At 37.2% G+C, this 13614-nt stretch overlaps 1 non-coding gene across 1 annotated transcript; it reads left to right on the top strand.

Moving 5' to 3' along the window:
- Nucleotides 1–659: 659 nt before the first annotated feature.
- Nucleotides 660–731, top strand: TRNAG-UCC (transfer RNA glycine (anticodon UCC)). The gene has a single exon. It is a non-coding gene; the product is annotated as a tRNA-Gly (tRNA).
- Nucleotides 732–13614: the final 12883 nt, after the last annotated feature.

Genomic DNA, 13614 nt, shown 5'->3' on the forward strand with positions numbered 1-13614 from the left:
TTTAAACCAAAGCTCTGATACTACTTGTTGATCCAACGTGTAGCGATTTGAGATAATAATATGAAAATAAAGTATAAAACTGGATACCGAGATTTAAGTAGAAAACTCTTAAAAATTATTAAGGTAAAAACCACGGACAAAATGAAAAGAATTCCACTATAATATTTATGGTGTACAACCACTCGCCGTGTTTCCAAAAATAACACACTCTCTTAATATAGGAAAACAAACACATCACAAATATTATATAACTAATAGGAAGAAGAAAAAACTCAAGAATATAATTAATTGCTTGACAATTGGATGAATGAAATGATCGAATTGTGTCTTTATTTATAACCGAATTCTGAAGTATAAAATAGTGTTTTTCTTCGTCAATTTTGCCAACTCTCATTTAATTCTTGTATGTCATCTAACATATTGCTGACAAGAGAGAGGACAGTCATGAGAACAAGAATGGGGAGTAATAAAGAGCGGATGGGAAGGATATAGGAAGGATTGTTAAACGGACGACTTCCGGCTGCCGCCTAATCCAATGGCTTCCGCCCCGCTGAGGCGGCCAAGGCTAATCTCCATCAGTAATGAAATCGGAATAATTCCGAGCAAATTTTCAAAAGCTATTTGATATGTAAAATTAATTTCACGCATTAAAGTCACCAGCGTTTGTAGTCCAACGGTTAGGATAATTGCCTTCCAAGCAATAGACCCGGGTTCGACTCCCGGCAAACGCATTATTCCTTTTCTTATTTTTAATTTATTTTAATCAATTTATTTTATTTTTTAATTACATAATAATATTAAATATCTATTACTTATTTATAAAGCAACAGAGCCATATAGAATAGTTTGTAGGCATGTCCAAGCATCAAATTGCAAATCAAACCTCCAACAAAATTTAAATTACATCGGTGAAATAAAAGAAATGAGAACAATTTTAATTTTCTAATAATCCCCACATAAACCTAGGAATTTCATTCTCCCCAGTTTTTTGGAATTCTGTCACCGGTCCTCCAACTCCCCAAAAATTTTAAATTACATGGGTATAGAAATAAGTGAGGAAAACATTAACCCACCAATAATGCTAAAAATACAACTAAAATTTCGTATAACGTGAAATTTTGTATTGAATTTATAATGAGATTTTGGTTAATAAATTTTTTGTTTTGTAAGAATTGTTATACAAATTTAGTTGTATACGTAACATTTCTCTTCTAACGCACGACCTACGTTTTCTTACTTCATCGTGCGACCCTTTTCTCTTTAATTTTCTCTTCATTCAAAATCTTCTTCCTTCACAGTTGCATCTTCTCCTTGCATGCCATCAATATCTCCAATTCTCATCTTCTTTGGATCCATCAGCTTTGTCTCTTAATTTTCTTTTGCTACCTCTCAAAATATTTTATAATGAGAATCGCTAAGAACTTGACTTCGGATCACCTTCAATTTTTTCGACAAAAAAGCTTCAATTTTTCTCCACCGAGAACAAGGTAGATATGTTGTTTTCAACGATTCTGGTTTACTGTTGTTTTTACAGGAAATTCAACTATAGTTCAATGGACGCATTGGCTTCAAGTGCTGCCTTTAGACCACCGGTCTTGGATGGATCGAATTATACGTTTTGGAAAGTCAAGATGAGGATGTACATAAAATCCATCGAGGAAAGAGCTTGGCAAGGTCACCACCTAGAATTGTTGATGTTGATGGTGACAGCCGAGTTAAACCCGAGAGTGCATGGTCTAATGATGAGGTTCAGACATCAAATTTCAATTCAAAGGCACTCAATGTTATCTTTACCTCTTTTTTTTTTTTTTTAATGAAATGAACATTCATTAAAATAGGTAAAAAGTGTTTAGAGTACAAGTACACTAGGCATCTCCAGACGAATCATATATTTTTTAACCTACTACAATAACAATAACAATAACATTAAGAATACAAGCACGTAAATGATGTTGAAAAAACAATTAATTAGCCCTAGGAAACTGCCGGAACAATTGTATCTTGATTTTCTCAATTGTGCGCTAAACGTTCGGTTGCTCCTTATCGAACAATGCTATATTCCTCAAGCTCCATAAGCGGTATACTGTTGCCGCCAATGCCATGCTACGCATCTTTACCTCTGTTGATGTCAACATGTTCAGCCTTATCACCAATTGCATATCTGCTAAATAAGCACGTGACATTCTCCAAAAGCACTGCGAAGGATCTAAAAGTGTCCGTAGAACCAAAATGAGGATGCTGACCTCCAAATTTGAGAGCCTAAGGATGGAAGACAATGAAACAATTGTTGAATATGATCGAAGACTTTGAGATAATGCCAATGAAGCCTTTAGTCTTGGTGATCATATGTATAATGAAAGGCTCGTCCGTAAGGTATTAAGATCTCTTTCTGAACGATTTAACATCAAGATTTGTGTCATTGATGAATCAAAGGACACGTCTACTCTGAATCTGGAAGATTTGATAAGCTCTCTAAGGACTTTTGAGATGAATCTGGATATACAGAAAAGAGATAAAGGGAAGACCATTGCATTTCAAGCTTCTGATGACTTCTTCGATCTCGGTGAGGAATCAATCTCTTTGATTACTAAGAAGTTCGGTGATTACTTAAAGAGAATAAGAGACAATAAGAAAATTATGCAACCACCGAAACCTTCTATTGGCCCTTCTGACAGAAATATACTGCCTACACCTGCTCAAGGGTATTTTAAATCGAGAAATGAAGTGATGGCTCAACCAGAAACTAAAACATTTGACTTCGTACAGTGTAGAAAGTGTTCTGGATATGGGCATTATGCTAATGAATGTGCCAATCGACTCCGCAGAAATAAAAGCATGACAGTTTTCTTGAGTGATGCAGATTCTGATGAAGAACTTAAATCCAGTAAAGGAGATGATTTTACATCAATGTCTGCCATTTTGAAGAATACATGCAAACTGCAGGTCAATCCACTTGGAGTTGCCACTGGTGTTAGAACACCGGTCCGCAACACCATCTCAAAGTCACTATGCCTTAATGTAAAATCTCTTGGGACCTTGGACTGTGAAGAAATTAAGGAATATGACCAAGAATAGCTTACTGTAGAGTCTGTCCAGATGATGTATGAAGATTTGTATGATGATTGACTTAAAAGAAACGAGACAAATTCGATTCTTTCAAAAGAAAATGTTGAGCTAAAAGGCAGTTTGTCTCGACTCGAAATCTTATTGAGTAGAAAGGATCTTGAACTGTGTAAAATAAAGGATGATCATGAGAAGTCTTCAAAAACTTTTGCAAAATTCAACTCAAGTTCATCAAAACTTGACTCGATGCTAACAATGTGAAAGGATAGCAGAACTAGTCTTGGATATGTTGAAAGCGTATATGAACATGGTGAATCTTCCAAATCCGGATCAAAATCAATTGTGTTTGTGAAAGGAAGTGAAGACAATTTGGTTTCTTTAATGGTTAACCCTCATGTTAAGACTCTGACAATCTCAAAGCTAGTCTCATATTAAAGACCGAAACAAATTAGAGTTTCCTCTTCTTATTTGAAAGTTGATTCTCCAGTGATGATGTAATAATCCAAGAAGCCATTGTCAATTTCTAAACCAAAGAAAAGAAAGCAAAAGATTTTCTGCCACTACTGCCATAAGCCTGGGCACATCAAACCCTTCTGCTACAAACTAAGAGCTGACTACCTGAATTGGCAATCAAATATGGTGTTGCACAACACCAAGCACAACAACACATCCAAGAAATCTCCTGCAAAGAAAATCTGGGTACCGAAAGCTGTAATTCTATGTAATGTTATTTATACCTCTTTAAAAACTAACATTGCATGTGCATGGTTGAAACGTCCTGCCCTTTTTATTTCTTTAAAAGTACTAGAATTGTTTTTTCCTCTATGATTTTCGGCTTTTCCAAAATATTTTTATAAAATATTTTTCCCCTTAAAATAAAATATCAACCATCTAGCATTTTGAAAATCAAGTGCAAGGGTCATAAAATATAATCGTCGCATATTTACCAAACCCAAAAAGCAATAAATTTGAAAAGTATAGCACATACTAAACCTTTCAAAAATCTCTCAAAAAGCATAAATAAATAGTCTTAAAAATCTTTAACGTAAATCAGAAAACATAAAACATAATGCGGAAAATAATAGCGTTGGTCCTCGGGTTGCGTGCGCCTTCAGTCCAGTCAAATCATCCGTCAAGGCCTCCCTCAACCTCACCTGCATCCATCACACCTAGTGAGTCTAAAGACTCAACACACCATAATCTTTATAACAAGTAATATATATAAAACAACATGCAACAGTGAAAATACTTTTACGTAAAATAACTTTTCATGACATGCAAACATAAACGTTAACTTTTTCCTTTTCCTCAACATGACATGACATAAAACCTTTAACATGATCATGAAAATTTTCCTTTTCCATTTCCTTTTTCTTTGTTGAATTCAGATCGTTAATTGTGACTTTTCTGACATGACATGACATGATTGATGGATCCATCTACATAAAACCACAGTACTGGGCGACGGGGGACACCAGCAACACTCTCACCGGTCAACTGGGCCCTGGCCTATCATGATCGAATAGAAATACGATCGTCGAGGTTCCCTCGGGGGCCTTTTCCCATAAATGGGTTCTCTCTGGGACCTTTTCTCCTCACGATATTCTCATTCTTACCGTTACCACAAAACCGTTACCACATATTCGTAATGATGAAAATACGATCGTCGGGCTCCCACTGGGACCATAACCCTCACGACATCTCCAACATTATCGAATTAGTCACAATTACTGCACTTCCTTCAACATTTATATTCTCATCACTTTATAAAAAAAATCATGCACGACATAACATTTTTGTTTTTGAAACCAAGCATGCAACACGTCTTTTAAATGTCTTCCTTAAATCATAAAAATCCCATAGACATTTAAAAATCATAATTTAATCATGAACATTTCATAAATAATCATATTATCATAAAAATAGCATTTAGGGCACTGCCATGACGTTTACTAATTTCTAGGTGTAAAAAGAACGTTTTACCCTGGACTTGGCATTTTACAATATTGACTTTTTTCTTGATTTCTTGACTCTAACATGTCCCGAATAATTATTTAAGCTTAAACCTAATTTTTCATAATTTTATAAAGCTTAAAACTAGGCGTTTCAATTAACTCGTTAATTAGCGTTTCGTGCGGCGATTAAATCCCAATTAAATCCAAAACTCGTTATTTTGATCCCAAATTTTAAACATAACATTTTTAGTATTTATTCTACCCTTCCAAATCATGAGCACCCCCGTGGACCCTTGGATCAATTTTTCCTTCTTTAATTTTCGTTTTTGACACACTACCGAACCCACCGAGCCATCTCCCAAATTACTCGAGCCACGCCCGAGCCACCTTGAGCCAAAACCTAGCCAACCCATCTAGGGACCCTACTGACCAAGCCTAGCCCAAATAACATGACCCTCACCCGCTCAAAAACTTGCTGGACGTCGACCCATGTTTCTGCATGTGTGTGTGTGTAGGGTCCTTGAACAAAAGAAACTCCTATCTAGTCTAGGACTCCTCCCAACCCTTAACCACCAAACCCACCTAACCCTGACCATCCCTGGACCACGGCCAGACCAAGCCCAGACCAGCCCAGCCGCTAGAACCCAAGCTACGAACCACTGAACTCACGACGTCAACCTGCGTGTGCTTGCTTCTCCTCATGGTTCCAGCTTTTTCTTCGAGCCAGCAGCGGCCCAGCCGCTCCAGCCCCTTGCCCGACCCCTGCCCATGACCCTTGGACCCTGATGGACCTACCCAGGTCGCCCTTAGCACTGCTGCAGCCCCCCTCCCGAAACCCAGCAGAGCGCAGCACATGGGGGAGAGTCCCACCTCACGTGGACTCTTCCCCAGCCGCCTCCCTCGACCCTAGCCGCCCTAGGACCCTACCTCACCTTTGAACCTGACCCTGGCCAAGTCCCCAACCAGCCCTGGCTAGCCCCATAACCCCATGCAAGGAAAACGAGCCACATGCATGAACAACACACTCTTGGCCCTTCAATATAGCATACGGTTCCATCATGCTTTTATGTGCAGCGTGTCGTGTGTTATCTAGGATCCCTTAGGACGTGTAAATCATGCTTGATCATTACCTAAATCATGGCAGCCCCTCAACACATATTAAACATGTTTTTGGAGCAACAATTCACAAGTTTACCACATATACATGCAATATTTCGAAAATATTCATAAAAACCCCATGCTTTTCATTCAAATATAATTTAAACAATAATACGATGTGATAGACGAGAAAAGGAGATGTATGGCGTGCCTTTGCGTTATATACGCACGAATAACCGTTGACGTCGAAGAACGGAGTGAAACCTTGGCTTGTAACCCTTTGAATCTTTCGAAATTCTCTCAAAATAATTGTGTGTGTATCGTGGAAGGGGGTCGGGAGAATTTCAGAAGTGGGGCGTGGGAATTGGGGTGAGGAGTGTAGGGTTTTTGGGTATTTATAATATTAATTAGCTAATTAATTACTAATAAGGCTTTAGTTCTATTAAGCCATCTAATTAGGCCCATTAGTCTAATTAGGACATAATTAAAATATTAACAAATTTTTTCTTTTATTAAACATGTGAATTTATTAGTCGGGTTGCCAAAAAATTCGTATTTTGGTTGAAAAACCAACACCGATAAAATTTATGTCCCGGCGTATAAAATCACCTCAAAACCCTATATTTTCAAAAATAATAAAAAGAAACACTCATATTTTAAATAATTAAAAACAATTATTTAATAAAAACATTTTTCGTTTTTCAGCCTTTGGTCCCCGTTCCTCGATCGTCACTTGACTAATCTTAAAAATACAGTTTTATACATGATGACAATGAAAATCTCATTTAGCATATAAACAAGTATGTCACATAATTAAATGGCAATTAAAATCAGTCATTTACTTATTTTTCATTATTTCCTATATTCGCATGCAGTTGGATTACGTCGTCTTAATTTTGGACCTTACAATGGTACTTTGACAATGGGTGCTCACCCCACATGACCGGATCCAAAAAACACCTCACAGATTATGTTGAAGTAAAAAGTGGGCGTGTAACATATGGTGGTGTTGCTAAAGGAAGAATTGTAGGAAAAGGAATCCTGAATGTTAATGGGATTCCTGAACTTCACAATGTTCTACACGTTAAATGACTTAATTCTAACTTAATAAGCATAAGTCAACTTTGTGATGATGATTTGCATGTTAGGTTCAATAAAAATAACTGTGAAGTTTTTAATGATGTCAATGTCTTAGTAATGTCAGGTGCTCGGTCTATTGACAATTGCTAACAATTGGGAGAAGGTGATGATTGCCAAAGTGCCAAGGTGAGTGATTTGGACCTATGACATCAAAAATTGGGACATGTGAGCTTCAAGACCTTGAAGAATCTGTGTAAGTTTGATGTTGTGAGAGGTATGCCCGATTTGAGTTCAGGTAATGCATATGTCTGTGGACCGTGTCAGAAAGGTAAACAAGCCCATGTTGCGCTCCCGGTGTTGCAACACTTTGCGACAACACTGTGTCTTGAACTCTTGCATATGGATCTAATGGGTCCAATGGATGTTGAGAGCTTGGGTGGAAAGAAATATTCGTTTGTTTGTGTTGATGAATTTTCGCGTTTTACTTGGGTAAGTTTCTTTAGAGAAAAATCCGATACTTTTGGTGCCTTTAAGAAATTTCATGTTAGGATAACAAATATGTATGATGTGAGGGTGGTAAAAACAAAAACCGATCATGGTAAGGAGTTCGAAAATTCTCATTTTACTTCTTTGTACGATAAGAAAGGTATCACTCATGAATTTTGAGCTCCGAAAACCCCTCAACAAAACGGCATAGCTGAAAGGTAAATTCGAACCCTCCAAGAAATAGCTCAGGTCATGCTAAGTTCCAAGAATGTGTCAAAACGTTTTTGGGCTAAAGTTTTAAATACGGTATGTCACATTTCCAACCGTGTATTTTTAAGGAGTGGATCTACCATGATATCCTATGAAATCATCATGGGAAAGAAATCAAACCTTAAATATTTTCATATCTTTGGTTATGTTTGCTATTTTTAAATGATCGAGATCATCTTGCAAAATTTGATTCGAAAAGTGATAAAAGCCAATTTCTTAGATACTCAATGAATAATCGGGCTTATCATGTGTTTAATTTGAGAACTAGGACAACTGTTGAATCAATTAATATGGTATTTGATGATTTTGCAGACCTAAAAAGAAAAACCAAGGAGGATGATACTGAAAGACAGCTGGATGTAAGTAAGCCACTGACCAGAAATAGTGTTGAGTATGGTGTTGAGACCAGTGAGGCAACACTCCGCACAACACCACCACTGAACCGTACAGAAACACTAGAAGATCAGTACAATTATGATGGGGTTAATAATGAAGGAAAGGACATTACCAGTAATATTCAAAAAAATCACCCATCATCTCAAATCATCGGTGAAGTGCATGATGACGTGCAAACGAGGAAGAATGAAAAAGTGAACTACCGCAAAATAATTGGACTAGTTTGTATGTGAAACGTCCACTACTCTTTTTTCTTTAAAGTATACTAGAATTTTTTTCCNTGCTATTTAAATACCAATAACCTATTATTTGAAAATACCAAAAATGCAATTCGAAACGTGAAATCGTAAATCATTCAACCAAACCTAAAACTAGCATTTTTCAAAATATTTTTGCTATTTAAATACCAACAACCTATTATTATGGTTTTCCCAGTGACATCATTATGATATATTGTGACAACTCCAGTACTATAGACATTTCTAAGAATCATGTTCAACACTCTCGAACAAAACATATAGACATAAGACATCACTTTATTCGGGATTTCGTTGAAAAAGACATAATTCGACTGGAATTTGTTAGGACTGAAAACCAGTTGGCTGATATATTCACAAAATCTTTGGACTATGAGAGATTTTCCGATTTTTTGAAGTCTCTCAGCATGTGTGTACAATAAGCATACACCCATGTTGTCATTGGTGTTGCCAATACCGATAACATCACAATTTTTACATGTCTATTTTTAGGATGCTAGGTATACTGCATAATCATAATCATCCCATTTAAGTGTAATGTGTACAAGTGATGGCAATCTCCTAGTGTGCACCCTGATAGAGATCAATCTTTCAATCAAGTTTTGTTGGTGTTTGATGCTCAAATCTCAATCATCAAATAATTAAGAAATCTTAAGATCTTTTTTATCATGTCCAATATGAAAATGGTGACTAGAAAAACTTGAACAGTTTGGTGAAAAACAGAAAAGATGAAGAAAATACAAAATAATTTCATTAGAAGAAAATGAAAAAGCTACCTAGAAGAGTCTTTTCAAGATCGTTCTTCTAGTGTGGAAGTTACCACTTCTAAGTCAAAATAAAAATAGAAAAGGCTACCTAGGAGAGTCGTTTGAAGACCGTTCTTCTAGTGTGGGAGCTACCACATCTAAACCAAAACATTTTTTGCCGAAGTATTGACTAATGAACAGCGGTGTTGCCAAGAGGTGTTGCCAACACCTAAGTTCAAACACATCACATTTTATAAACTATCTGACATTTTGATAATTCATCATATTTGGGACATATTTAGGACATGCATATAGATTTTTGTTCCGTGAATTTATCATGTGCAATGGCATATCAGTATCTGACCTATGACAATTGATGAAAAATTGATTACCTAGATTTTGAATTGTTGTGGCTATTTGTGTCAGTGGGTTATAATCGACGTATGTTTCACATGGATAATCGTCTTGAATCGTCGTAACACAAGTTTGAATCAATGTTACCAATTAATTTAAGGGTAAAATAGTGATTAGTGTTTCGTGTGAATTTCAAAAATATTACCGTTGTGGCTGGGAGCGTTTGTTATGGGAAGTGCGATAATTACATTTTTTACCGTTGTACTATCTATTTATTTATCCTGAAATCGATTAAACTGAAATAAATTTACCATTCATCATTTTATTCCCATAATCGAACCCCTCCTTGCAATTTCTTCGTGTTAAATTTGTATTTCAATCTTTCTTCCACAGATACTGATGGCTGATAATCAATTTGATCCATTGGATATCCGCAGTGAAATGGCTGCCAGCCGCGGTATTCCACTCCATAGGGCAACACCACCAACAGAGCCCCCCATTGAGAATCCACTACAGATGGTCGTTGCTACTTCGGAGGCTGTTCCACTAGAAACCATTGCTCCAGGTAAGCTGAAAAATCTAGTTGATATTGACAATCCTCCTAATTACGAGGCTTATCGGAGGGCATTTCCCCCTCAACCCATGCGGAGGAATTCCAAACTGCAAGCAGGGTATGGCCTTGATTTTTTCTCCAGCGAAGAAACCACGGGTCTCACCCTTATCCACAAATGTCCTCGATCCCGATTTCTCTTCGGGAGATGATTCTAACGATGAGGATTTTGAGCTGGTTGCATGCCCGCGACCTACTGTTGCCCCGAAGCCATCCACTTCTACTTCTACAGCAAAGCCTGAGGACATTCCAGATCAACCACAAGAAATTGCTTTTTCTTCTGAGGATGAACATTCCCTGGCAGACTTCCTAAATAGCCTAAAAGGATCTAAAAACAGAAAAGAAGCAGTACAAGAGTCTGATGATGAGCCTGATGAGGAAATGGCTCGAGAATTCAAGGAGAATCGCCCAACTTCATCTTCCAGTCCATCATACACTTCAGATTTTGAAAATGAGGAAGATGTTGATGCAGATCCATTGACGGTGACTCTAAAACCGCCGCTGAAGAGAATGAAGATGTAGCTGATGTTGTCAGTGGTGTTGGAAACATTGCCGACAACATCACTGGTACAGACTATGATTTAACTGTTGCTTTCTCCAATGCCTTCTATACTGAGGATGCTGTGGCCAAATGTTATATGTATGCTCACCGAGAATTCATTGAAGAGAGGAATGTTGATGAATTCGCCTATGAGAAGCAGAACCTGATTTTTTTTCTCCGAATCCGAGGGTTGCTTGCCACTGCGAATTGCATAATTCCCTACTCAAAGAGGCCAGTGCGCGAATTTTTCTTCAACCTCACATGTGACATTGGAGATGTCAACTCTGTTCGGTTTGGAAGAGTGTTTGTTCGGGATGCCATATATCAATTTTCTCCAAACTTTATTAATAAATACTACAGCATACCGTATGTTGCTGAGGACACTTCTCCTGTTGATATTGATGAGATCACTGTCGTGTTGAATAGTGGTGTTATCACAAAATTCCCAGTCCGCCCTCACCGCCTGGATGCTGCCAATTTGACTTCTTTTTACTCGGTGCTGCACAAGACGGCCATCAAAAATTGGACATCGTCGTCCAATACCACTGTGGTGACTAGGCCACAAGCTTTTCTTCTGTTTGATATTGGAATGGGTCGCTCAGTTGATTTTAGACAGTTGGTGTTCAGAACTGTTTTGCAGTTTGCCAAAGGTGGATTGAAGTCCACTCGCCTTCCATTTCCATCACTGATCTTTGGGATACTGGAGGCACAGGAGTTCTACAAAGAAGATGATGAGACCCTCTCTGATGTGAGCGAAACTCTAAAGATCGCTCCTGATTTTTTCAAGGGTAACAGGAAACTGGACCTATCTTGGTCAGAGAATGGTGTTGCCTCTGGTGTTGGCAACATGGCTTCCACATCCACCTCCACTCCTGAAGGATATGTCATGCTCTTTGCCTCTTATCTACAGACACAAATTGATTTTGGTTTGCAACGGATTCAAAGGGCCAAAGATGTCATTGCCTACTACGAAGAACAAGTGGTTGAATATAGACTACTACTGGAATTTGGCCTACATTCTGGCCAAAAAAAGGGAGCAGAAGAACCAAAAATGATAGACAAAGATGAGGGTGGAACATCTGCTGGAGGAGCTGAGACTAATGAACTTTCAGACACCGAAGAAGATAAAGAATAAATGATTTTCTGTAGTCTGTATTGCTGTGTTTTTCTTTTCTTGGTTCGCTGTTATATCTGTTTGCTGTTTAATGAATTCTGATTTCATATATCTTCGTATGACTCCTTATGTTTTCCAGTATTCTAAGTTTGTGTTGACAACATTGTCAACAACACCAATGATCTAACATGTTTGACTCAGGGGGAGACTCAGGGGGAGCTTAACTAAGTGCAGTAATGACCAAGATTATCATTTTTGGATGTTATGTCCAGAAAGGCAAAACAAGGGAGATTAAAATGAATATTTTATCCTTTTATTATTTTTGCTAAATTGATATTATCAACTTAAGATTTTGTATTTTTAGATTAAAAGATTTTGCTTGATTTATATCTAGATATTATAGGATTTGATTTTAATAAGATTTTTATCTCTAAGATATTTTATCCTTGTTTAAAAGAGTTTTATATCTAATGAAATCTCGTTTTCATATTTTTTAGGACTCTTTTATGGAATGGTTTTTAGGTCAATCATGTGATATAAATATAGAGGGCCTTACAGGCGTGTGCGTGGTTTTTTTCGTCGACTGGTATTTTTCTGAACATACACGAAGTCCAGGGTTAAAGAATTTGAGTGATTGATTCACGTTTATACCGTGTTGCTGATTGGTGTTGAAGACACTTGAAGAACAACACTGACGCAGGCTGTTGATCGAAGAGTGTTCTTTTATTTGTTTCAAGCAACTTCGGTTTATGCATCTAGTTTTTAGTTTGGTTTATTTTGATGCATTTTAATTCCTCGGAGTGTCAATGAATTTGGTTTTGTTATTTTCACTAGTATTATTTTGTATAAACGATTTACATACTTCTCTAGTGAATTTTTGTCATGAGTCGTTCTACAAGTATAAATACTTGTACATAATTTAAACATGTCCTTTATTCATTAAAATTATATTTGTGTGTTTATATTTAACTTCCGCTGCATGTCGTCTATTGGTGTTTCCAGATTAAGGACAATGGATGGGTAAATGGGGTTGAAAAGGATCTAATAAGTGGGATAAGTGAAGCATTTTGCTATACATTTCCCACTGATGCTGAAAGAGGTCAAGGCTGCCAGATGCATTTTCACTGCCCTTGAATAGTTGTTCATCCTCGTCTGCTAAAGTATTTCTTCTATGCAATCTTTTTTTCTTTTTACTGAATATGTTATTATTGTTCTGTGATTATTTGGAGTTCCATGTAATTTTGGAACATCAATTAATCTCTTCAATTCAGCTGAGTGCATTGTGCAAACATCTGTCACTTGGATACCCAGGCTTGCAATGTTAGCTCAATCCTGTAATGGGGCTAAGTATAGACTTTAATCCTTGCTCATAGTCTCATTCAGCCAGTGCGCGGAGCCAGGAATTTGGCGTTACCCGGGCTAGAATTTTAAACGCTAACATCCTTTAATATTTTAAATTGATCTACCCGGGCTAATATCAAATTTATCCAAAATTATACAAAAATTTACATATAAATTTTTTTAAAAAAATTTGGACCAAAGCCCGGGTACATGAGGCTGTACCTCCGCCCCTGCATTCAGCCGAAGAATGGAGTTTTCGATCATAGCTAACAGAAGTATCTGAATGGATTACTTCTAGATGTA

This window comes from Primulina huaijiensis, chromosome 4, assembly GCF_012295235.1.
Source record: "Primulina huaijiensis isolate GDHJ02 chromosome 4, ASM1229523v2, whole genome shotgun sequence".
Taxonomy (NCBI): Eukaryota; Viridiplantae; Streptophyta; class Magnoliopsida; order Lamiales; family Gesneriaceae; genus Primulina; species Primulina huaijiensis.